Source organism: Ipomoea nil, unplaced genomic scaffold, assembly GCF_001879475.1.
Source record: "Ipomoea nil cultivar Tokyo-kokei standard unplaced genomic scaffold, Asagao_1.1 scaffold2779, whole genome shotgun sequence".
Lineage (NCBI taxonomy): Eukaryota > Viridiplantae > Streptophyta > Magnoliopsida > Solanales > Convolvulaceae > Ipomoea > Ipomoea nil.
Genome location: NW_017619207.1, coordinates 3,661,276 through 3,687,275, shown reverse-complemented (window position 1 = coordinate 3,687,275; position 26,000 = coordinate 3,661,276). Strand labels below are relative to the sequence as shown.

Below are 26,000 nucleotides of genomic sequence, written 5' to 3'. Positions count from 1 at the left end.
GGTTAACTGATGTAGGAGAATCTAGAGTAACCAAACAGGATCTTATTCCTTTATCTATTAACAGTTACTCTGATGAAATCTTGTGTGATAATATCCCAATGCGGGCTGCTCATATCTTGTTAGGTAGACCATTGCAATTTGACAGAAAAATAAGTTCTGATGGAATGAGGAACACTTATGTGTTTCACATGAATGGAGTTACATATTTCTTGTCTCGTTTGTATCCTAAACAAGTAGAAGAAATTCAATTGACATTGATGCAAGCTCTCAAACCAGCCTCAAAGAAGGAAGAAATCATAGAGAGAAAAGTGGAACCTCCATGTTTGGAATTGCAATCACCACTCCAATCCTCTAACTCAATTTGTAGCCAAACAAAGGGACCACAATCAGTGATACAGTGGAAAGGACCAGCCCAAGGTGTCAAAGTGCAACATCTCTTGGTAACTAAAAAGGATAGTATGCAAGAGAAAGGAAGGGGAGTCACTTTATACTCACTTTTATTCCAAAAGCATGCATTATTATTCTCTAGATTTCTTTGCCATGTTTCTATTAATGACGTACTTGCTAGATGTGTTAGAAATTTGTTTGCCTCCATACATCCAAGATTCCTTAATTTTGATTTTACTAAAACTTTGTTTGATAGAGATAAGGAATCACTGGAAAGTTATAAGGCACATTTGAAAACTTCTTATGTGAAACACTACTTGCTCAAGGGGTTTTGGTTCAAAGTCAATGGGATTGGCACTTTTTGCTTTGTTTTGGGCAATGGTTTAATTGTTGATTCACATAAAGGACACTTTGGTTTTCCAAAGAGTGATGATGTTTTGCATGGATATTTTCATTGGCCAAAGAAGAAAAAAGATGTAGAATCTTATGTTCATAATTGTGCTACTTTTATCACCACAATACATCTAAAACATTACTTGATATTTCCATGGATTTTGTGTTTGGTTTAGCCTTAAGCTCTAGAAGGAAAGATGTTGTGCTTGTTGAAAATTCAAACAAGATGGCTAAATTTAATATGTCTCGTTTTGCTGATCTATTACTATCCAGAATGTTTAAATTCCATGATGTGTCATTAGACTTAATTGCCTTACTTGTTGATTGTAGGATGATGATTGGAGCGACTCGTGTCAAGCACCCCAAGAAAAAGTTCCATGAGTGTGATAAAACAGAAAGTGAGCTTGCTACTTTGTCTTTCATTGAAGATTTGGATTCGAGGACGAATCCTTTTCAAGAATGGGAGAATAATATGAACCAGCACACATGGAATCCAATAAGGGTCTATAGTGGGCTCATCACAAGCCCAAAAAGTACATCCTTAAAGCATCATTGGTGGAAAAATCAAGGAATTCCAATAATAATTCCATTCGATAGAGGAAAGTATTATAGTGGCCCGTTTCAAGTGATGTCACGGATCGAAGACAATGTTTAGAAGATTCGAGGTCAAATCATTTTTCAAGACGGGGAGGATGATGCGGCCCAACATAATGAAGATCCATTAAGATTACAAATTGGGCCAATCACAAGATCCGAGGCCCAAATCAGCTTTATTATTAGTGGTTATCATTTATTTTAAATTGTTTAGAATTAAAGAGAAAACACTAGTTGTATTTAGAAAGGATTCCTTAAATCCTTTTCTAAATAAAACTCTATTTACTTATTTTCTAGATTAGGTTTAGGACTCTTTTTCCCATTGTATTTAGATTACAATGTTGCCCTATACCTATAAATAGGGCACATCCATATCAGTTTTGAGGAGGCTTTAATTCAATAAAATTCTTAAGTTTTTCTTTACACTTGTGTAAGAAACCTTATGGCTAATTGTGGACTCAATTAGTGGCTAGTCGTGGACTCGACTAGCAAATTGATTCGTGGACTCGAATCAATCTTCCTTTCTTCAGCCTTAGATTTAGGGTCGTGGACTCGTTCTTGAATCGAAGGAAACTAGATCCGACTCTAGTTGATTGAAGATTGCATCATCGAGGTACTTGAAGCTACAATGGGATTCTTCCAAGTCTTTGAGGATTCGAGACAAAGGGTTTCTCGTGAGGTTTAAGGTATTTTGATCCATCTCTATCTTTATTTTGAGAGCATTCTTGGGACAATATTCCATTTTATTTGAACCTTGGACTAGGTTCATATCATTCGCCCACCGACTGAGTCTCTCAGCGGTGTGTAGGAATTGATCCGCTACGGTCCACCGACTGTGCCCGTCAACGGTGTGTAGGGTCGTATGTCCCCCCTTGTAAAGGGGATCATAGTCCACCGACTGGGCGCGTCAGCGGTGTGTAGGATTGTGGTACGACGTTGAGTTCGTCAGCGGTCTTTAAAGGGTTGGTTGCGATCAACTCCCTTCATGCTGCGGTATGAGGTAGGGTGCTGCGGGGCCGTGTTAGTGCTATATGCGCTAACCCTCATGTTCGGGGCATGTGATTGTTCCCGTGGCGCCAGCTCAGTGTGATTGAGTGTCACAAATGATGATTGGATGATGATATAATTGATTTGGAAATAGACGGTGGCCTTAGTTGCGTATTCTTTATGATGATTCTACTTAATTGTTATCATTTAGTATTGTGCTTTCCCCTATTTGCTGAGTCCATTCCTGGTTTTAAAACTAGAGTCTCTTAAGTATATATATCTTCCTGCTTCAAAATGATTTTCATATATCTATATATATCTATCTATAATGTATTTCAACGCGTTGGAGTGGGTTACCGGCATCTCTCGCTGAACAGATATATTTGGCTTTCAGGTACAGATGAGTAGATCCCAGAGCGTGCTAGAGATCCGAGGCATAGAGTAGCTAGTTCCCTTTCGGCCTGTGTGCCATGATTATGTATCGACGTTATTTGAGGATTTTAGTTAGTTAGCCTGTGCACCTGAGTTCTCTAGCTCAGGTGTCGCATAGCACCCCATACTCTTATGCTTGATTTTGAGATTTAATGAGGAATTACCTTTATTATATAAGTTTTAAAAGTTTCAAAATTTCGGGGTGTTACATCAACCTTCATATTCCAATGCTAAGCCCTACACACAAAAATTTGAGGAGTTGAAAATGCCATAACCCCTAAGTTCCAGCAATTCGATGGCAAGGGAAACCCTCGACAGCACATTGCCCACTTTGTGGAAACATGCAATGATGCAGGGACGTACGGTGATCTGTTGGTAAAGACATTTGTCCGTTCATTAAAGGGAACTGCATTTGATTGGTACACCGACCTCGAGCCCGGCTGCATTGATAGCTGGCATGACATGGAACGTGAGTTCCTAACCCGCTTCTATAGTATAAGGAGAACAGTCAGCTTCTTGGAACTCACCACTACTCGCCAATGGAAGGGTGAACGCGCCGGTACCTACATCGAAAGATGGAGGGAACTATGCTTGAATTGCAAAGAAAGAATATCCCAAAGTTCTGCAATTGAGATATGCATCCATTACATGCACTTTGAACTTTCCTATATCCTACAAGGGATTAAGCCAAAGTCCTTTGAGGAGTTATCCAGTCGTGCTCACGACATGGAGTTGAGCATATAAGCTAGCGGAGGGCTCAACATATTGAACTTGCCTAGCTCCTCCAATGCACCTGGAAAACAAGAAGTTAAAAAGTGGAACAAACCATTTCCAAAGAAAGAAAAAAAAGAAGTGATGAATGTGAAGGCTACACCTATGACAGTCTTCACTAAGGCAACTTAGAGGCCTAGGCCAAGATCATTTTCTAGCCCGTCAAGGGGTGGTAGAAGGCCAACAATTGAAGAAATACATGAGAAGACTTATCCTTTCATGGATTCTGATGTGTCTCCCATGTTCGATGAGCTGCTCAAACTTGGGCTCATTGAGTTGCCAGAAATGAAACGTCCTGAGGAAGCTTCAAGGGTGGATGATCCACACTATTGCAAGTACCATCGTCTTCTTGGTTACCCAATTGAGAAGTGTTTTATCTTCAAAGATAAAGTAATGGCACTGGCCAGGGATGGGAAAATTGAGCTTGCCGATGCCAAAGCGAGCTCAAATCAAATCTCGATTACACCCGGACAGTTCGCCCCGCTGTGTACTAAAAAGGAAGATGGGAAACAACAGAAGCATCCACTCCCCTTCATTGTTAAGCATGTTGTCAGTTAAAGTTCAGAACCACGGCAGAATGATAACACATCCGAAGGAAAATGGGTGATTGTCACTCATAGAAAGAAGAAAGTTGAGCCTCTGAAGCACCAAAAGCACATAGTGAAAAGTTGGATTGAGAAAACCTCAACAAATACCCATTCCCGCAAATCAAAGACGAAGGGGCATGTCAAACAACCACGTGCACCAGTTCCTTTGGCTCAATATATGCCAAAGGGATTTAATCTTCAAGGGGCGGGCATTGCTGGCTCCTGCCTAAATACAAATGACAAACCAGAAGATGGAGGGGAATGTTCATCTTCCAAACACATTGAGGATGAGGAAGTGCTAATGCATGAGGCTACTTCCTACTCCACAGAAATTACCTTCAAGGATGAAGACTTGTTACTTGGAGGCACGCCACACAATCGCCCACTGTTTGTTGAAGGCTACACCCGTGGGCAAAAGCTCAAAAGAATTATGGTTGATCAAGGCTCAGCTGTCAACATCCTATCCCTCCGAAAGATGAACGGCCAGATCCGCGTCTGCGTAGATTTTCGGGACCTCAATGTGGCATGCCCGAAAGATGACTTCCTGCTTCCTATCACGGAGTTAATGATAGATGTCGTGACTGGGCATGAGATCCTGTCATTCATGGATGGCTCCTCCGGTTACAATCAAATCCGCATGGCGCCGAAAGATGAAGACATAACTGCATTCCGAACGCCGAAAGGCATCTACTGTTACAAAGTAATGCCCTTTGGTTTGAAAAATGCAGGTGCTACATACCAACGGGCTATGCAGACAATATTTGATGATATGCTGCACAAAATGGTTGAATGCTATGTAGACGACCTGGTTGTGAAGTCAAAATTGCGCACAAATCACTTGGTGCATTTAAGGCAAGTCTTCGACCGCCTACGGAAGTTTCAACTCAAAATGAACCCCTTCAAATGTGCTTTTGGGGTTGCTTCTGGAAAGTTCCTCGGGTTTACTGTTCGACACAGGGACATCGAGATTGAACAAGCTAAAATTGATGCCATAATGAAGATGCCTGAGCCGAGAAACCTTCATGAGCTTAAAAGCTTACAAGGGAAGTTAGCTTACATCCGAAGGTTCATATGAAACCTAGCGGGAAGATGTCAACCTTTTAGTCGATTGATGAAAAAGGGCATCCCATTCATATGGGATGAGGCATGCAAGAACGCATTTGAGAGTATCAAGTCATACTTGATGAAGCCGCCTGTGCTAACCACTCCTGTTCACGGTCGCCCACTAATCCTTTATATCTCCGCCCAAGACAGTTCCATGGGCGCCTTGCTTGCTCAGGAAAATGACAAGGAGAATGAGAATGCTCTCTACTATCTTAGTAGAATGATGACCCCGAATGAGTTAAAGTACTCCCCAATTGAAAAGCTATGTTTGGCACTTCTGTTCGCCATCAGAAAACTTAAGCACTACTTTGAGGCTTATACCATCCGGCTTGTTTCCAAAGCGAACCCAGTGAAGTATGTTATGGCGAAGGTCTTCCTTTCCGACCGCCTTGCAAGGTGGTACTTATTTTTTCAACAATTTGAAATCATCTATGTGTCGCAAAAATCTCTCAAGGGGCAAGCCTTGGCCTATTTCCTAGCAGACCACCCAATACCTGCTGAATGGGAGTTGTTTGACGATTTGCCTGATGAAGATGTGCTTGTCATTGAAGTCCTACCCCCATGGAAGATGTACTTTGATGGAGCTTCGCATAGAGAAGGGGCAGGAGCTGGAGTTGTCTTCATCACTCTAGAAGGCTTGGTGTTGCCATATTCATTCACCTTGACCGAGCAATGTTCAAACAACGTTGCTGAGTATCAAGCATTGATACTTGGGCTCGAGATAGCGGCTGACATGAAACAGCTGCGGATTAACATTTATGGATATTCAAAGCTGATCATAAACCAAGTGTTGGGTCTATATGAAGTGAAAAAAGGCAGAGTTAGTCCCATATAACAACTATGCAAAGATACTCATGCAATGGTTAGGGGACGTCACAATTGAACATGTACCGAGGAAAGAAAACAAGCAAGCTGACGCCTTAGCCGCATTGGCTTCAACTATTGCTCATCCTACAGCCCGAGTGCGAGTATGTCAAAAGTGGGTAGTTCCACCAATCTTCAATGAAGACGGCTCAGTTGATGAAACTGTTGAACTCCCTACTGCCTCAGCGTATGATATTAGCAAAGACGACTGGAGGCAATCGCTAATTGACTACCTCGCTGATGGAAAGTTACCTGAAGATCCACGTAAGAAGGTGGATATAAAGCGTCGAGCTCCTCTCTTCATCTACTATAAAGAGACATTGTATCGTCGTTCATTCGAGGGAGTCTTTCTCCGATGCCTAGGGGAAGAGGAAGCTTTACACGCTATGCAAGAAGCTCATTCTGGGGTTTGCGGTGCACATCAATCCGGTCCCAAGTTGCACTTCCATATTAAACGAATGGGCTATTATTGGCCTACAATGGTAAAGGATTGCATAGACTATGCTCGAAGGTTCCAAGCTTGTCAATATCATGCAAACTTTATTCATCAGCCACCACAACCTCTACATCCAACAGTTGCATCTTGGCCATTCGATGCTTGGGGACTTGATGTAGTTGGCCCAATTACACCTAAGTCATCTGCAGGGCATGCATATATACTAGCTGCCACCGACTACTTTTCAAAATGGGCTGAAGCTGTAGCATTGAAGGAGGTGAAGAAAGAAAATGTTGCAGACTTTCTCCGTGTCCACATCGTCTATCGCTTTGGTATCCCGCGATATATCTTAACAGATAACGGGAAGCCCTTTGACAACAAGTTGATGGACAAGATCTGCAAGCTTTTTGACTTTAAGCAGCGAAACTCATCAGCTTATTATGCAGCTGCAAATGGGCTTGCTAAAGCTTTTAACAAGACCCTATGCAATTTGTTGAAGAAAGTGGTCTCAAAATCGAAAAGAGATTGGCATGACAGAATGGAATAAGCTTTTTGGGCGTATAGAACCACATACCGCACACCTACTCAAAGCACTCCATACTCTTTGGTGTATGGTGTAGAGGCGGTCTTGCCTCTAGAGTGCCAAATACCTTCCTTAAGGTTGGCTATACAGGAGGGTCTTACTGATGAAAAGAATGCTAAGTTACGCTTGGCTCAGTTAGAAGCCTTGGATGAAAAACGTTTACAAGTGCAACAAAGCTTGGAGTGCTATCAAGCTCGCATGTCTAGAGCTTTTAACAAAAGGGTAAGGATCCGTTCCTTTCAAATTGGGGACAAAGTCCTAGCTGTTCGCAGGCCCATCATCGTCACGAGAAAAACCGGTCACAAGTTCACTTCAAGGTGGGATGGTCCCTACGTGATTCTAGAAGTTTACATCGGTGGGGCTTACAAACTGATTAGTGAAGATGGTTTGAAGATCGGTCCAATTAATGGAATGTTCCTAAAGATTTACCACGCTTAAACTTGGGGTGTCAACACAAGTCGTGGAAATATGATGAACGACTCATCCACCAAAAATGCAGCACGTGGTTAAACTGCTAATGTATCTCACTTTGTCTATGGGTAGGCCCAAATCATAGATGCTCCTGGCCCGCATGAGTCTAAACTTTGAACGGCTCTACTTTGTAAAAAAAATCATTTGAACTACGTTTGACTTGATCTCCTTGATAGGAGTACGTAGGCAGCTTAGAATCAAATTATCTAAGTTCAGTCATAACAGAAACAAGTCCAATTCATGTTGCAAGAGTGGTTTATCAAGACAATCATTCAATGGGCCAAAGCAAAGATGTACAAGTTATTGCTAAAAGACAATGAGAAGCACTCAATTATCAAGAGTTGAGGAAAGAAACAACAACAGTCTTGCAACCAAAAAGAAAAACGACTAAAGGAAAAATAACACCAGTCAATGAAAAACTTAAAGGTAAGCATGTCATGTTTACATGCCTCCAAACTTCTCTTGGCCTCATTCAAGCTCTCCCCATCTTTTGGAGCCAACAGAGTCAACCCTTAAATGAGAGAGACTTCTACCTTGGTATTTGAGACTAAATTCGCCTCAGAAGCGATAGAAGTGTCATAATCACAGGCATAGGGGCAAACCTTTCATGAAATCTTAAAGGAAAGAAGCTACAATTTTAAAGGAAAGAAGCTACAGGATACTCTCTGGCACGAGTCGAAACAGATACTCCCTGGCACGAGTCGAAACTGCCTCATATCTTTCAAGACTCCTTTGATGCATATTATATATATGTATACACAAGCAAACAATAATTGTGTGTATATATATACACACAATACATGAAAATCAAGCACATGAATTATGTGTTATATATACACCCACGCATCGCATGCTGGTGCAAAACAAAAGCATCAAATATATATACATGTGGACCGCACACATTATATATATATATATATATATATATATATATATATATATATATATATATATATAATTTTGCAATTCCTCATTTTAAGTAAATTAACAGAATTAGATGACTGATGTAGATTACTGATTGATTCAGATAAGAGACCAATCAGTAATGATAAATCATGAAGAGAGTATAAGAGAAAGATAACCGCACAAAAGCCAAAGACACAGAATGTTTACCCAGTTCGATACGGTGTGTATCTACGTCTGGGGGACGATCACATAGGCGTCCAATCCACTAAATCACAAACCAATGTACAAAGGTAGATATACAATAATCTTACCCAAGTGCCCCACACAAGGTTCAAACCCAGTCTACACAGGTCTAGTGGATTGTTGAAGATGGAGAGCCATGCATACAGAAGCTTAATGAAATCCCTTCACTTGGAGAGCCCACTCTGATGCAGTCCACTTCAATGACGCTCTATAAAGTTGTTCCCACAACAGTGTGATCACAGTGTCCTTTCGTTTAAGCAGCAGTAACTCTCCTCAAGTTCATCATCTTAATCACCGTGAACATATTGTATTGAGAAGATACATGACAATCAAAGACCTAGTCTCATATAGCAGATATGAAGTACTTCTTCTTACTTTCGGCGTAACCCTAATTCTCTTCGAATAAGGGTACTTATATATCCTTCAATAACCACTCTCCAAAGATGTCTTTGATTGTAGAAGGTAGGACTATAAAAGAGGAATGTAATCTCAGAAGATTAGGTCCATACCTTTCTTGAAAAAATACGCTGATCATCTTTCCATATGAGTCTGATAATACCGCGTAAGCCTTTTAAGAAATCAGCTTCCTAAATCAGATCTTCAGTGTCAGTCCTTCTGTTGTTGCTTTTGATTGATCAATTATCTGTAGAGCTAAACAGACAAACTCTAAACCTATCTTAGTATGCCATAATAATATTACCAATTATAATATGGGGTTTTTGAACATTTAAAAACACTAACAATATATATATATATATATATATATATATATATATATATATATATATATGCAAACAAAATACACGTGTATATTATATATAAGTTGTTTATGCATAGTGAGTCGTGTTTATATATTATAGGTATATATACATATATGTAATTCGCACAATCAAAGCAAATTAGTGCATTACATATATATTATTATATACGTATATACACATCTACACAAAATATATGAAGCAAATGGGCATGAAATAGTGGAGCAAATCACATGCTACATATATACACATGTTCTTGCACACTTCTCAAAGTAAATATCAGTGGACCATGCATGTGTACATTCACGCCAAGTGGAGTATACATATTAAAAAAGGACAAGCCATATTATATATATACACCCACATCATGCAAGGCAAATCGCATGCTACATATGTATAATGTATTCATACACACCACCCAAAAACAGCCCTATATATGCATAGCCATAATACATGCAAATCATATCAAATTACATATATATTATTATTATATATACACATGCACCCAACACAACCTGTGGACCGTGGATGTGTATATATTATATATATGTAGTGCTAGACTGCTAGTACGTGGAGCAACAAGAAGAAAGGAGCAAAGGACACGTTATGTGTGCATATAACATATTTCCACACGCAAAGCAGGGGAAAAGGCATAGGAATGTGCGAAAGTAAATGGCGCATAGCTCTAGGCCAACTCTGTCCTCTCAATATATATATGTGATTTACCCATGACAAAATTCAAGTCACGGCAGAAAGTTCAGGAAGAAAAAACATAGCATATATTCAAAGCGGTCGTGGTTAAGCAGAAAAACAAAAGAAATTCAAAGCAGTGAAGCAACATCTTACTTGCTTGGCTGGGGAAAGAGTTTCACATGCGTGGCTACGTTCGGAGTAACGGCGATGTCCCAAGAGCTTCTTTCTCCGTTGCCTTCTCCGGCTGCGTCTGTTTCATCGACGAGTACGGCGGCGACAACGATGTGAAGGAGTAGGTGCCCGGCGACTGGGTCTTCTTCCAATTACAGTGTCCGACGGAGTCCGAGCAACGATAGAAAACAACCCAGGAAATCAATTCCTAGGAAGCTCCAGTCCAATGTTTGTGACGATGGCAACTTCCGTAGTGGTTCCTTTTCCGAATGCAGCGACGGAGACGTGCCTGAGCAACGTCTGAGGCGGGTCCCTACGGCAATAGTGCCTATGACAACAGGAGAGGCGTGCCGGAGCAAGTGGCCATGGAATCAAGTCCAAACAGCGATGGAGGTCATTCCGGTGATTCCGTTTCCTTCATCGCCAAGTACGATGAGATTGGAGAGGCACTGTCCGGTGACAACCATGGCGAGGGTCCAAATAGCGGTGGAGGTCATTCCGGTGATTCTGTTTCCTTCATGGCCAAGTACGATGAAAATGATGAGAGTCCAAACAGTTCCCGATCCCGTGTTTATGAAAACGACAAGAGTCCAAGCAGTTTCCCGTGTTTATGAAAACGACGAGAATTCAAGCAGTTCCCGATCCCGTGTTTATGAGAATGGCAAGAGTCCAAGCAGTTCCCGATCCCGCGTTTATGAAAATGGCGAGAGTCCAAAGTCCAAACAATGGTGGAAGACATTCCAGTGAAAATTCCCAAGAGCCCAAACAGTGGTGAAGGTCATTCCGAAAAAAATGAATTTCCAGAAGTTCCAGATCATTGTTGGTGAAGATGGCGAGCCAAGCAAAGGTAGAAACAAGCCCGAAAAAAAAAATTAATCTTGGGGTGTTTCTTGTCCAATGCCTCTTGTTCTTGATTCCTCTGTCTTCATCCCTTCTAATGAAAGCTGCAAAAAATCTGAATACACGCATGCATATATATATATATATATATATATATATATATATATATATATATATATATATATATATATGGGGCAGAAATTAATGTTCCGAAGTTACCTGAAGGTTGTCGTGCTGCTCTCGGATGATTGGGGATGCAAAGCAGTGGATATGAGCTATTATTTATAGCTATAGAATGAGGAATTTGGATGTGTCTGGACTCCAATTTTGTTATTTAGTCCATATCAAGTTCTGATTTGGTGGTTAATTATGTGGCTGGAACCTTATGTTAATAGAATTGTGAATGCAGAGAAAGGCTGATTGTATGGTGGAACTATAATCGAGGTCCACGCACGTCCGTCAAGCAAGTCCTACTGGATATGGTATACGTAAAATTGGGGGATTTGGCCAAAATTATAATTTATAAAGGAAAAAGATGGGCCTCTAATGAGATTCAGAGATTGTTTACGCAATTATGAATACCCCATTTAAGGACATTTTGGGCGTGGCTTGGAATTCAATTGTCTCTGGATTAATCAACCTATTTGGGGTATAAAAAATATAGTATAAAAGACTATAATGGAGTGTTATGGACTTTGGACATTGGGCCGTTGTTCTATTATAAGTCTTTTCAGTCGAAATGTAATTTATTGGGCTGTTATATACAAGGACTAATACGGTTAATTTCGAGACTACCTTCCCTTTGCGTTTAAGACACGTCAAGCAAGTCTCAAAGGGGCAATTTGTTAGCATTGAAAATTTAATTGGACGGATTTGCGTGTTATTGGGCCGTGATGGATATTTAATCATGAAACTTATTACTTTAATTAAGCTAATTAGACTAATATTTATTTAATTGGGTTAATTAAATGGCCCATTAAATATTTAATTGGTTTAATTACTTAATTAAATGTAATTGGATGTTTGATTGTTCGGTCCAAGGTGGAATATTTAATTGAGTTGGACCAGGCCGTTTGAATCAATTGGATTGCATAAATAGCGAGCTTGACTTGGTCTTGGCCCACTAAAATTATATGTGGATTATATGATTTTGAGGAATTTGAATATTTGATATTATTTGGAAATTTAATGCAATGATGAACCTGGACGCAATGGTGTCCCGATACATTCCTTAATTTAATTAAAATAATTAAATTAAATTAAGGGATAGAGTTGGTTAGAGATTTCTTCTCTACACTCACCACTATATATAGTGGTTTCATTTTCAAGAATGGGAGCTCTGAAAATTTGCATATCGAAGCTCTGCCGAAATCTCTCCAGGATATCGTCTGGAACACGCCCACAGTTGTACTGCGTATACCGCGCTGAGGAACACGCCACTTGAACACTGGAAGCCATTCTTTGAAGATCAAGCTGCATATTAGCCCTTCAGTGAGGAACAAGCTACTAACTCCGGAGGCCCTTCAGCAAGGAACTACTCCAGTTCAGCATACTCCCGAACTCGGCATACTTCCAGTTCAACATACTTTGAACTCGGCATACTTCCAGTTCGGCATATTCCCGAACCCGGCATACTTCCAGTTCAACATACTTTGAACTTGGCATACTTCCAGTTCAACATACTTTGAACTCGGCATACTTCCAACAGGGAACTACTTCAAGTTCAGCATACTCTGAACTCGGTACACTTCCAATTTGGCATATTTCAAATTTGGCACACATCTAATAGGCATACTTCTTGTAACACCCCGTGTTACGGCCTTCAATCCCGAATTAATTATTTAATTAATTCCGTTAATAATAATTAAAAAGGATTTAATTTGATTAGGATTCCCTGTAATTAATTAATGTGGTCCACCATGGATTGTGGACCCTTGCCTAAACTAGAGTTTTAAGCCCATTAGAAATAAAGAGGGTAAACCTTGTACTAGTCAGATTCTAATTAGGAATCCTAGACCTATATATCTATTAGGAATAAAGAAAGTAGGCCTTTATTATTCAGATTATGATTAGGATTCCTGATTCTATAAATAGGGGATTAGAAAGCAATTAGAAACCTTACCACCCATAATTATATTACACGAGAATATTCCCGGGAGATTCCCCACCACCGAGCATAGGGAGATAAAGCGGATGGAAATCTTAGAAAAGAACCTTAATAGCCAAGGGAGGATTAATTAAGGCTACGAGGTAACCCATGTCTCAACAAAACCTATTTTCCTTGCTATATTCTCCTTCTTTGGCTACCTCTATATGCTTGTGTCTTGATGAATTCCTTTATGATATTTTTGATATAATCTTGTTGATTGATGTGATGATTTTATGTGTGATCTTGATGATCTTGATGTTAGAAAGAGGTTCTTGATATTTATTTGATGATTCTTGATGAATCTTGATGATTCTTGATGATAAAGATAAAATATGATTTTTGATGATTTGGATGGGATTAGAGCCCTAGGTTGGGTTGGGAATTTGCATTATGATGTTCTTGATTTATACTTGGGCGGGAATCGCATGTTCGGGCGTTGTTTATGTTTAGAAGTCATGTTAGGATGTGTTCGATATGATTCTTGCTTTTAATCCATTAATTGCCTACGTGGTGTCGTTATTTACGTTTAAAAGCGTCTAAGCATGGTTTCGGGTTCCACAAGGGATCCCGGGACGCGTATTTGATGAAAGAGTCAGTAGGGGGTAGGTGGGGGTAGGGGTACCAGCCACCTACCCGCTGCCCGAGAATCATCGCCAGGCAACGGGCAGCCGGCGGGCAGACGCCTGACCGCCGGCCACCCGCTGCCCGGAAGATCTTCGCCGGCGGGCAGCCGGCGGGTGACCCCCACCCACCGGCTACCCGCTGGTCCATTACCCACCCCGGGTCCTCGGCTTCCCCGTTTGATGTTCCCCATTCCCCATGGTGTCCCAACGGACCCCGTTTGTCGTGCTTGAGTCTAGTCTGATGTTTCGGGTGCCATTCGTAGGGTAGAAGAGTCTTAGGAATTGCATGCTAGTTGAATCGGTAACCCGTCTACCTAGGTAGAAGCTGTATGAACCCCTTAGGACTATTCTTAGTTTTTGAATGATCACACGTAAGTTTATTTATGTGTCTCCCCCTTCCCAAAGTGCTATTATGTGTTATAATGTGTTATGTGATGCATGGTTCCCCAATTTGGTTGCGATCAAATTGGCTATACGGGCAGTTGGATGGGTTGAGAACCATACCAACTGTTAACCAGGCCGGTTGCGATCGGTCAGGTATATAAAAATTATATAGGGCTGCGGTCCACCGTTTGGTTGCGATCGAACGTTTTGCATGAGCTGCGGTTCATAATCTGGTTGCGATCAGAAATACACTTCTGGGTTACAGCCCATGGGCCTCGTGTGCAGATGGTCCACCGACTGGACGCGCCAGCGGTGTGTAGGGCCACCAGCCTGAGGAAGGCCATAGCCCACCGAATGAGTGATCAGGCGGTGTGTAGGGCTATGATCGGCTATGATCCACCGAGTGAAGGGCCAGCGGTGTGTAGGGTCGTAGTCTCCGAGGATCTTCGCCCACCGACTGAGTCCCTCAGCGGTGTGTAGGGCTTGATTCGTTACGATCCACCGACTGTGCTCGTCAACGGTGTGTAGGGTCGTAATCCCCAAAAGAGGATCGCAGTCCACCTACTGAGCGCGTCAGCGGTGTGTAGGGCTGTGATCCGCTGTCGAGCATTCGGCGGTCTGTACGGTTGGTTGCGGTCAACCCCTTCATGATGCGGTATGAGGTAGGGTGCTGCGGGGCCATGTTAGTGCTATACGCACTAACCCTCATGTTCGGGACATGAGATTGGTCTCGTGGCGCCATCAAGGTGTGCTTGTGTGATTTGAATGATGATTCGAATGATGATTTGAATAATGATTTGAATGTTGATTTGAATGATGATTGAATGATTTTAAAGTAAACTGTGACCTTAGATACATGTTCTTTAAAATGTTGTCTCTGTATAACTGTTTATCATGTTTGAATGTGCTTATCCCTGTTTGCCGAGTCTATCCCTAGTTTTAAAGCTAGAGTCCCCTAAGTATATCTCTTCCTGCTTCAAAATGGTTTTCGTATATCTATAAAATATATATATATATATATATATATATATATATATATATATATATATATATATATATATATATATATATATATATATATATATATATAGGGGTGGCTTCAAGTAAGAACCCTTTCATAGGTAGGAACCTAAGATCTAATCTAATCCATTCAAACTTCCTTAATCAATGGTCATGATAATATAACATTTTAATGTGTATCTTAAAAATAATTAATTATAAAGGATATTAGTGTAATTTCGTTCTGCTACCAATTAAAAAGAAATATTATATTCAGATTCTTCCATGATTTTAGGAAGACAAAATAAGATAGAAGTACTTTGGAGTTGTGTATCTAAGGACGGAAAACCACCGTGGACGAAGCATTCATTCGTTAGAGATAGACACAAACATTGTAGTTGGATAAGAATTTTGTTCAATTGATTAAATTTATACTTTCAACTTGAAGTGTTATTATTAGTTTTTTTTTTTTCACAAATTTGTGTTCTAGTTAGTGAAAGAAACATCGTTGTGCATGTATGCTTTGCTTAGAATTTTAACTCAAGTGTTGATCTGCTTGCTGGTGAATTTCGTGACGGTATTTATAGTTAATGTAATAGACTAGTGTGTGCACTTGGGTCACATCGTGTGTGCCATAATATGTAAAATGAGTGTCTATGAAAAGACTAAAATAAGTTGGTGTGCACTTAGGTTGAACTGTGTGTGCTATAATGTGCAAAAATACTGACATATTGACTTCACGAAAACCCGGGTGATGTTATAGACTATGGTGAGCATTTCGGTTAAACTGTGTGTGCCATAGAATAAGTGTGTGCATGAGAAGTAAAACAATTTGGTGTGCACTTGGCTTGAACTGTGTGTGCCATATTGTGTAACAACACTGTCATTATGAATATACTAAAACCAGGACGAAGTGCTTATTTAGGGTGTGCACTTGGGTTAACGAGTGTGTGCCATTGCGCTTAAAAAATTGATATATGGAATACCGTGAACTTACGATGTGCCACGATGTATTTCACAATGTGCACTTAGAAAGCATCTAACACATAATACGCCATACAATACCACATAAAGTACACATCGATACATACACTGAATGGAATGTGTGCCTGTACACATATACGAATGTGCATGCACCAATGCCCCCAATACTCAGCCGGTGTGCACATGGGTTGACCTATGTGTGGCAAAATGTGCAATAATATTGACAAAACGAATTCACGAAAATCAGGATGATGTGATAAACTAGTGTGTGCACCTAGGTTACACTGTATGTGCCATAATGTGCAGAATGAGTGTGTCTATGAAAAGACATAAAACAGGTCGATGGGCACTTGGGTTGAACTGTGTGCGCCATAATGTGCAAAAATATTGACAGAATGAATAGATGACAGGAACCAAGTTGATGTTATACACTACACTGTGCACTTGGTTTAAAATGGGTGTGTCATAATGTGCAGAATGAGTGTGTGTATGAAAAGACGTACAACAAGTTGGTGTGCACTTGGGTTGACATGTGTCTGCCATATTGTGCAATAATACTACCAGCATGAACAATGAAAGCCAAGTTGATGTGATAAATTAGGTTGAACACTTGGGTTTACGAGTGTGTGCTAGGATGGTAAAAAAACTGATATGCGAAAAACCGTTAAATTGTTATTTGTCAAACTGTATTCACGGAACACCCGAGGAATAAATGTCAAACATCATAAATAGAATAAAGAAATGTAATAACTAAACAGAAGCACTAAACAACTTAATTGATCCAATGAGCACAGCTAGCTAGCATTGTCCAACAGCGTCATGGTATTCAACTGCGCTATGAATGTTCTTCGAATGGTGTATGTTAAATTCAACCGACAAAATTTGATGCATATAAGTCATCCTCAACAAATCAAGACCCCTACTATCACCCTTCTGCAATCCACGAGATTTGGATTGTCGAAGAGATTAAATTCTTGAAGTTTCAATTTTGGATTATCAGAAAGGTATGTGGAATTCCGTGAACCTGTTGCAAGAATCCAGGATTCAGATGATTAGCGATCGAACAACCAAATCAAGGCTAAGACAGAAGGCTCCCATACATTAACATCAAGAGTCAGTGACCTCACCTGCACCAGCACTAGAAGACAATCATTAGCAAAGCAAGATTCTAACATCCTGAAATCTATCAAAATGAAGTCAACAAAATCTGAAGCTAGAGAGCACCTTAGCAAGTGCATTCCAATGGTTAACACACACATACTAAGCAAGTCTCACCAAATTAGCCAGTTTAGCTTTGACTACTTTAAATTCTATTGTCCCATAACTGACAATGTGCATTAGTTCAAAACCTAGAGTTGAAATCCAATAGATAGGCATCAACCCAACCAAAACACCTTACTTAAACAATCTTTAAGAGAGGATGAAAAGAACCTCATACATTTTTCAATTTATTACTGCAAAAAACCTCATAAAATTTGTAGCAGCACAAAATTCAGAAATACAAACCAAGAGGATACAAGATATGATTTCAGATGATTTTGACACTCATAAAAAACAAATCAAACCAAGTCGGGGGAACCAAAAGTATCTCCACCAAATCAACGGTATGCCTGTATTCGATCATATGAAATCCATGCATTAACAATTAGTGGATATGTCATTAAAAAATTTCAGTTTTACTTTTGAGAAATAATTATTAGATTATCTCAGTCTATTTCTTCAATTAAAAATATTTCCACCCAGTCAGTGCTAAAATATATATAATATTCATGCATTCAACATCAATGACTAATGGATATGCCAAAAAAATTCACTTTACTAGGAGAAATAATTATCCGATCATTTAATTTGCATCCATTCCTTTAATTAACATCCTAAACATAGAGCGTTGATGGAGAAATTCACTATGTCTTCTTTATGCGTGATCAGAGAAACAGAGGAAAGGGAGATCACTCCCGTGGAGTTCACTGGGAATCCGAGGCCATTGTACGAGTTAGCAAAGGCAGATCGCATTGCCAGAGGCGACCACAAAAGTCATTTCATCACAGCACTGTGGTGGAGGCGTATTGGTCATGCTGTTCGGGGAAGAGGAAATGTGTATGGCAGGCACAGTAAGAAAACTGGCGATGAAATCGGTCACGTGCAGACACTTCGAACCTAAAATGCCAAAACTACCCCTAAATACTTAAAATACTAAAAATCCAGCGCTTTAATCCCACAAAATCAACTTTTAATCCCGACTATTGATTACAATAAATAGATGGATAAGATCAGTTCCTAGGTTCCTACCTAAGGATAGGTTCTTATATGATTGTAATTCTATATATATATATATATATATATATATATATATATATATATATATATATATATATATATATATATATATATATATATATATATATATATATATATATATATATATATATATACCTAAATTGTATTTCAACGCGTTGGAATGGGTTACCAGCATCATTCGCTGAACAGATATATTTGGCTTTCAGACACAGATGAGTAGACACCGGAGTGCGCTAGACATCCGGAGCGTAGATTAGTTAGTTTCCCCTTTCGGCCTGCGTGCCATGATTATGTATTGACATTGCTTTGAGGTTGTTTAGTTAGTTTAGCCTGTGCATCTGAGTTTTCCAGCTCAGATGCATGTGGCATAGCACCCCGCACTCTTATGTTGATCTTGGGATTTAATGAGATTTCACCTTTATTATAAGCTTTAAAAAGTTTCAAAATTTCGGGGTGTTACACTTCAAGTAGAGAATCAGAGGACTTCTCTTATACAGAGATTGTACCCCTTCCCGTTTGATATATACTTGATACTTCATTGTAACCGATACTTTGAATTTTGAATATATACAATTCAAGTTTTTCACGTTTACAGGGTCGAAGCTCGTCTCGGCCACGATCAGCCGAAGCATCAGTCATGATCGGCCAAAATGCGCGCCTCGGCCTGCCAACCTAGGCCGAAACCCGTCTCGGCCAGCATAAAAAAAATAAAATAAAATCATATGTGATTTGTAAAATAAAATCACATACTCAGGATCATCTGGGATTCTGCACGATATCAAGCAAATTCAGTCTTACTCCCTAGTCAACTCAAACACATCCGTAGACTCAAGAGTAGGGGGGACTGGTGACAGGATAATAGGACTGACACCCGACCCGGATCATAAGTGGGCATCTGACCCGGCGCCATATTTGACCCGGCACCACATGGAAACCCAACGGACAGAACTCCAACGGACAGAATTCCAACAGGTGTCATCTTTTATTGCCGTTGAAGCCACCATTGATACCACCATTGATGAGAGAATTAAATGCTTAGCTCCCCATTTATGTCCCATGTTGATACCGTTAGCACCCTGGTATAAGTAGATGATCCCCTCAGCTTGGGAGGACACACTGTATTTTCTATACTAAGACACTAAGGCAATACAACTATTGTCACTCTTTCACATAGCGTTATTCTAATATTATTATTACCGGTAACATATTTAACGTCACTATATATTTTGAATTATTTATTATCATCCTCTATTGTCAGTAATTGTAACAATTGTCATTGACAAACTTTCAAAACAAATTGTCTCAACAACGTAACAAATTGGAATTGTTCATGCATAGATAATTGAATGTTGAATTTGTGTATTTAAATAGATAATTCTAAGTTTACAAATGCAAGATAATATAGCCAAGATTGATTATAATTGTCAATAAAATAATTGTATACGTATTGTTGAAACCAAATACGGGACATAAGGGATAGCAAATAAAAATTAGGGCATAAAATATTAAATATATACTAATATTGAAGAGCTAACTGCTGATTGTCAAACAAGGACATTGCGAGGTAGTTTCTCACTTCAATTTGTTATGTGATTTGAATACTCTTTTTTGTCAATAAATCCCTCAAATAGTTAATATGATTGGCTTAATTATATTTTTTTATATTTTTATTTTTTTAAAACAATTTTTTTTTATCAGTGAGGTTTTTTTATCAGTGAGGAGGGGAACACCCAAAAAATCACGTATATCTGACGAAAGCTGCACCCATTTGATCATGCCGAATGAGTTCCTGAACCTCAACTGGTGCGTCTATTAAAGCTCGAAAACCCATCTGGTGAGTGAAGGCCTCCCTTGCCAAGAAATCTGCAACCTTGTTTGTAACACCCCGAAATTTTTAAACTTTTAGAACTTATATAATAAAGGTAAATTCTCATTAAATCCCAAGAGTAACCATAAGAGTACGGGGTGCTATGCCACACCTGAGCTAGAGAACTCAGGTGCACAGGTAAACTAACTAAAATCCTCAAAGTAATTTCGGTACATAAGCATGGCACGCAGGCCGAAAAGGGAAACTAGCTACTCTACACTTCAGATCTCTAGCGCGCTCCGGTGCCTACTCATCTGTGCCTGAAAGCCAAATATATCTGTTCAGCGAGAGATGCTGGTAACCCACTCCAACGCGTTGAAATATTATATATATATATATATATATATATATATATATATATATATATATATATATATATATATATATATATATATATATATATATATATATATATATACAAAAATCATTTTGAAGCAGGAAGATATATACTTAAGAGACTCTAGCTTTAAAACCAGGAATAGACTCAGCAAATAGGGTAAGCACACAATCAATAATAATAGTTAAGGAGAATCATCATAAAGAACACGTAACTAAGGTCACAGCCTATTTCCACATCAATCATATCATCATTTAATCGTCATTTAATCATCATTCAATCATCATTTGTGACACTCAATCACACTGCTCTGGCGCCACGGGACCAATCGCATGCCCCGAACATGAGTGTTAATGCGTATAGCATTAACACGGCCCCGCAGCACCCTACCTCATACCGCGGCATGAAGGGAGTTGATCGCAACCAACCCATAGAGGACCGCTGACGAACTCAACGTCGGACCACAATCCGACACACCGCTGACGCGCATAGTCGGTGGACCGTGATCCCCTTTACAAGGGGGGACTTGCGACCCTACACACCGTTGATGCGTACAGTCGGTGGACCGTGATCCCCTTTTACAAGGGGGGACTTACGACCCTACACACCGTTGATGCGTATAGTCGGTGGACCGTAGCGAATCAAGCCCGACACACCGCTGAGCTAGACTCAGTCGGTGGGCAAAGATCCTCGGAGACTACGGCCCTACACACCAATGTCCAATCACTCGGTGGATCGCAGCCAGCCGTAGCCCTACACACCGCCTGATTACTCAGGTAGGTGGACTACAACCTTCCTCGGCTTATTGGCCCTACACACCGCCTGGCGCGTCCAGGTCAGTGGGTCATAGCACCGAGGCCCATGTGGACCGCAGCCCAAGAAGTGAATCAATTCGGCCTTCAGCCAACTTCTGAGCCTTAGCTCAGGAACAATCCATTTGGCCTTCAGCCACTTCCGAACCTTTAGTCCGGGAACAATCCATTCGGCCTTCAGCCGACTTCCGAACCTCAGTCCAAGAGTCACCCAATTGGTCTGTAACCAAAATAGGGATCATGCAACACATAACACATAGGAGCACGTAATAGCATATTGGAAGGGGAAAGACAATTAAATAAACTTACGTGTGGTCATTCACATACTAAGAATAGTCCTAAGGGTTCATACAACTTCCACCTAGGTCGACGGGCTACCAATTAGCATGCAATTCCTAAGACTCATTTAACCTACGAGTGGTACCCGAAATGTCAAACTAGACTCAAGCACGACAAACGGGGTCCGTTGGGACACCATGGGGGAGCGGGGAACATCAAACGGGGAAGCCAAAGATCTAGGGTGGGGTACGGACCAGCGGGTAGCCGGTGGGTGGTGGTCACCCGCCGGCTGCCCGCTGGAGATCACCGCCCGACAGCAGGTTGCCGGCGGGCGGACGCCTGCCCGCTGGCTGGCGGTGATCTTCGGGCAGCGGGTAGGTGGCGGGTACCCCTACCCCCACCTACCCCCCACTGACTCCTTCATCACAAATTCGTCCCGGGATCCTTTGTGGAACCCGAAACCATGCTTAGACACTTTTAAACGCAATTAACGACACCACGTAGTCAATTAATGGATCAAAAGCAAGAATCACGTATAACTCGTCCCATTACAACTTCTAAATATAAACAACACTCGAACATGCGAATTCCCACCCAAATATATATCAAGAACATTACAACACAAATTCCCAATCCATCCAAGGGCTCTAATCTCACCCAAGTCATCAAGATCATATTTTATCTTTAACATCAAGAAATATCAAGATTCGTCAAGAATTATCACATCAATAACAAGAACTTCTTTTCAACATCAAGATCATCAAGATTATCAAGAATGCGCATAAATCATCTTATTAATCATCAAGAACATATCACAATTAACATAGAAGAATTTATCAAGACACAAGAATGTAGAGAGAGGCCAAAGAAGGAGATTATAGCGAAGAAAATAGGTTTTGTTGAGACATGGGTTACCTCATTCGCTTATCCATCCAAAACAACGTCAAAGGGACCTGTAAATCAAGTTGAATCTTCACTACGTAATCGAGCTAATAAAATAGTTAAGCCTCCTCCCAGTCTAAACGTATCCCACAAATCTACACTTATCATATCTTAACTATCCCTAATTAATAATAATCAATTAATTCAACTAGTCACCATCTAACACTACAAAAAAATGCGAAAATAGCGACGGAAAATTCCGTCGCTAGAAAGGGAAAAATCCGTTGCTAAAGCGATTAGCGACGGATTAGTGACGGAATCCGTCCGTCGTTAAAAGTGGCGTCGCTAAAATTTTGCGACGCAATTTTTTTCCGTCGCTAAACTTAGCGACGGATTTTTCCGTCGTTAAACTTAAAACTATCCGTCACTAATTTCCTTTCCACGACGATTTAATGACGAAATTAGCAAGGGAATTGCAACGGAATATTCCGTCGCTAAATTTAACGATGGATATTCCGTCACTATTTTGTTTCTGTAGGTGCGAGTTAGCTACAACTTAGAGACAGAAATATCTGTCGCTAAATATAGCAACAAAAATTTCCGTCGTAATTACGTTGTCATTCTTTATTGTTTGAAAATATTTAGCAAATATACTACGATTTTTGTCCGTCGTTAAATTTTTAAAATTTAAAAAAAAAAATCTACCAATTAATAATATCATCGGCCTGTATTACACTTATAATATAATATAATACTTCAATAATATAATTGCAAAATATATTATATTAAAAAATTCAATGTCAATAACAATAACAAACGTATAACATTGTAAGGTGTTACATCGTTATAAACGGTACCAAATACCTCCTAAATTTTTTTTATTGAAAATCCTATACAAAATTTTGCAAAACCAACACAAAGAACTATACAATATATCTTTCACAAGAGTAACTGCTATCTATTGACATGTTGTGCCTTGTTTATTAACTCCAGTCCCAAGTTGTGCCTTGTTTATTAACTCACCGACCAAACCATTGACATGTTCTAGTCTTCACTGGCTTCAAGTAGCTCTGCAAATTCTCTCACTATTCTTCCATCCTCATGTATCAATAGCATCATGTTTAATACAGTCAACTGTGCATTCAAATTGAGTAATCTGTAAAACAAAATGAATAGGTGCATTTGAAAGCTCTTGTTTAAGCATTTTGCTTTACTCAAATAGATAAAAAAAAAATAATGTAGCAAAACAATACAAAATATAATTTATTCAAGCAAGCAAAAAATGATAAATCTTTATGAATTATGCCAAAGTTAAAAACATAATGAGCTTATTGACAAAACATCTGATGCAAAATAGTCAAATCAGTAATCAGTTTGCACAACTTATACTTTTATTAGTCAAAGATCCATCATTTTGAGCATGTATGTGGGCGCTTAGATTTAGACCTCAAAAACATTTCTTTTAACTTTAAGCCAAAGATCCAATAAAGTGCTGTTAGTATTGTGATGACAAGAAGAGAATTAGTGAATTACTATAACACCATCATCTTACTTCTCAATAAATCTATATCACAGAATCCCACCAACTCTATACTTCAACCTGGATCACAATAATATTCACCCCTAATTTCATTTAAATATCAAATTCTCATATACCTCTTTTGCTAAAAGATCTCAAGTTTTGCAAACCAACAAATCTACTTTTTTTTTTTTTTTTGGGAAGTAGTTAAGTAGCCTAATCTGAAATGCTTTGCACGAGTAATTGAGTTGATCAACAACGAAAAATGGAGATAATACACATGCCAAAATATTGATAATACTGAAATCAAAGGCATCAAGGATCTCAAGCGGGAACTGAAAACACACTAAATGTGTCCTTAATCTTAGCAAAAGAGAGAATAGAAGACAGTGACAGCAAGACTTCAAAATTTGAATCACTATCTCTTTCCTTCATACATACAAATTTCTATATAGATGAAACATCAATCCCCCCCACTACAGATGCACCAACTATACTCAATATTTTAGATTAAAAAAAAAAAAAAAAAAAAAAAAAAACTCAAGAAAAGTGGTGGACCTGAGGTTCCAAGCCTCTAGGATGTGTGAGCATATATCCGTTAATGTGTATCCAACTATCAGCTTAAGCTTTTAGTTGAGATGGAGCACATGCTTCAATTTGGTATCAGAGCCAGACCAAAGGTAATGGGTTCGAATCTCAACGCCACTCGTAAGCGACTACGGTTTACCGGTCCACGTGTTGGTTGGAATCCACCGTACACGTGAGGGGGCGTGTGAGCATATATCCGTTAATGTGTATCCAACTATCAGCTTAAGCTTTTAGTTGAGATGGAGCACATGCTTCAATTGGATGCAAGGTAAGGGGGGAAACTACATAAGCCCTAAGGAGGCTTGGGTGCCAACTTACCTAGGAATTCTTCCAATTACTAAACTCCTCAGAAAGTAAAGTAATTAATCATCTTCTAATATTTTAAGGATTCCACTATAAACACATATACAGGCAAGAAAAAATCAAAATTTATGCGAGAAAGATTTCCAGTACACTGGAAATGAATTTTGGCATATATAATAGAAAATTAAATTCTTGTTTATGATGGTATAAAGAAAATAATGCATCCTAGTTGCCACTAATTTCTCTAACAGGTTGTGGAGTACAATACTAGGAAAATAAAGAGCCACAACTAGCGTATCAAATTCAAGAATCGCGGCCAGTGTATGAACTTCATTCACATATTGTACCTTCAAGAGATCTCCAACCAAGTAAATCGATTTTTTTCTTAATAGTAACCATAATCTCTAACCAACTCTGCAATCTTACATACAAAACCATAAATTTCAATTCGCAAACATTAAAGTGACATTCAGAGACAAAAATAGTAACCTAAAAAATTAGAGATCCAAAAATTCTCAAACTATAAAAACACTAAATCGGCACATTCAGATCACAAGACAACAGTAAGGCCACGAAACAATCAGATATATCGAATCAATCCCAGACACTCGTCGGAAGAAAATCCAAATTCTGTAAATTCAAGAGACAGAGAAGCGTCAGATTTACCTCGACTGTTTGAACCCAATTCAAGGATGTATACAACCTTGCAATCTGGTCCTCCTCTCTGGTTCTATACTCGGCGGTCAGCGGCGGATA

At 39.6% G+C, this 26,000-nt stretch overlaps 2 long non-coding RNA genes across 2 annotated transcripts; one reads left to right on the top strand and one right to left on the bottom strand.

The window, feature by feature from the left end:
- The first annotated feature begins 7,443 nt into the window (after window positions 1–7,443).
- On the top strand, window positions 7,444–25,983 carry LOC109157255. The gene is made up of 3 exons (XR_002050203.1): window positions 7,444–7,455; window positions 9,017–9,021; window positions 25,894–25,983. It is a non-coding gene; the product is annotated as an uncharacterized LOC109157255 (long non-coding RNA).
- Window positions 23,683–26,000, bottom strand: LOC109157254. Its single transcript, XR_002050202.1, has 2 exons — window positions 25,911–26,000; window positions 23,683–23,990 (listed from the first exon to the last, which is right to left on the bottom strand). It is a non-coding gene; the product is annotated as an uncharacterized LOC109157254 (long non-coding RNA).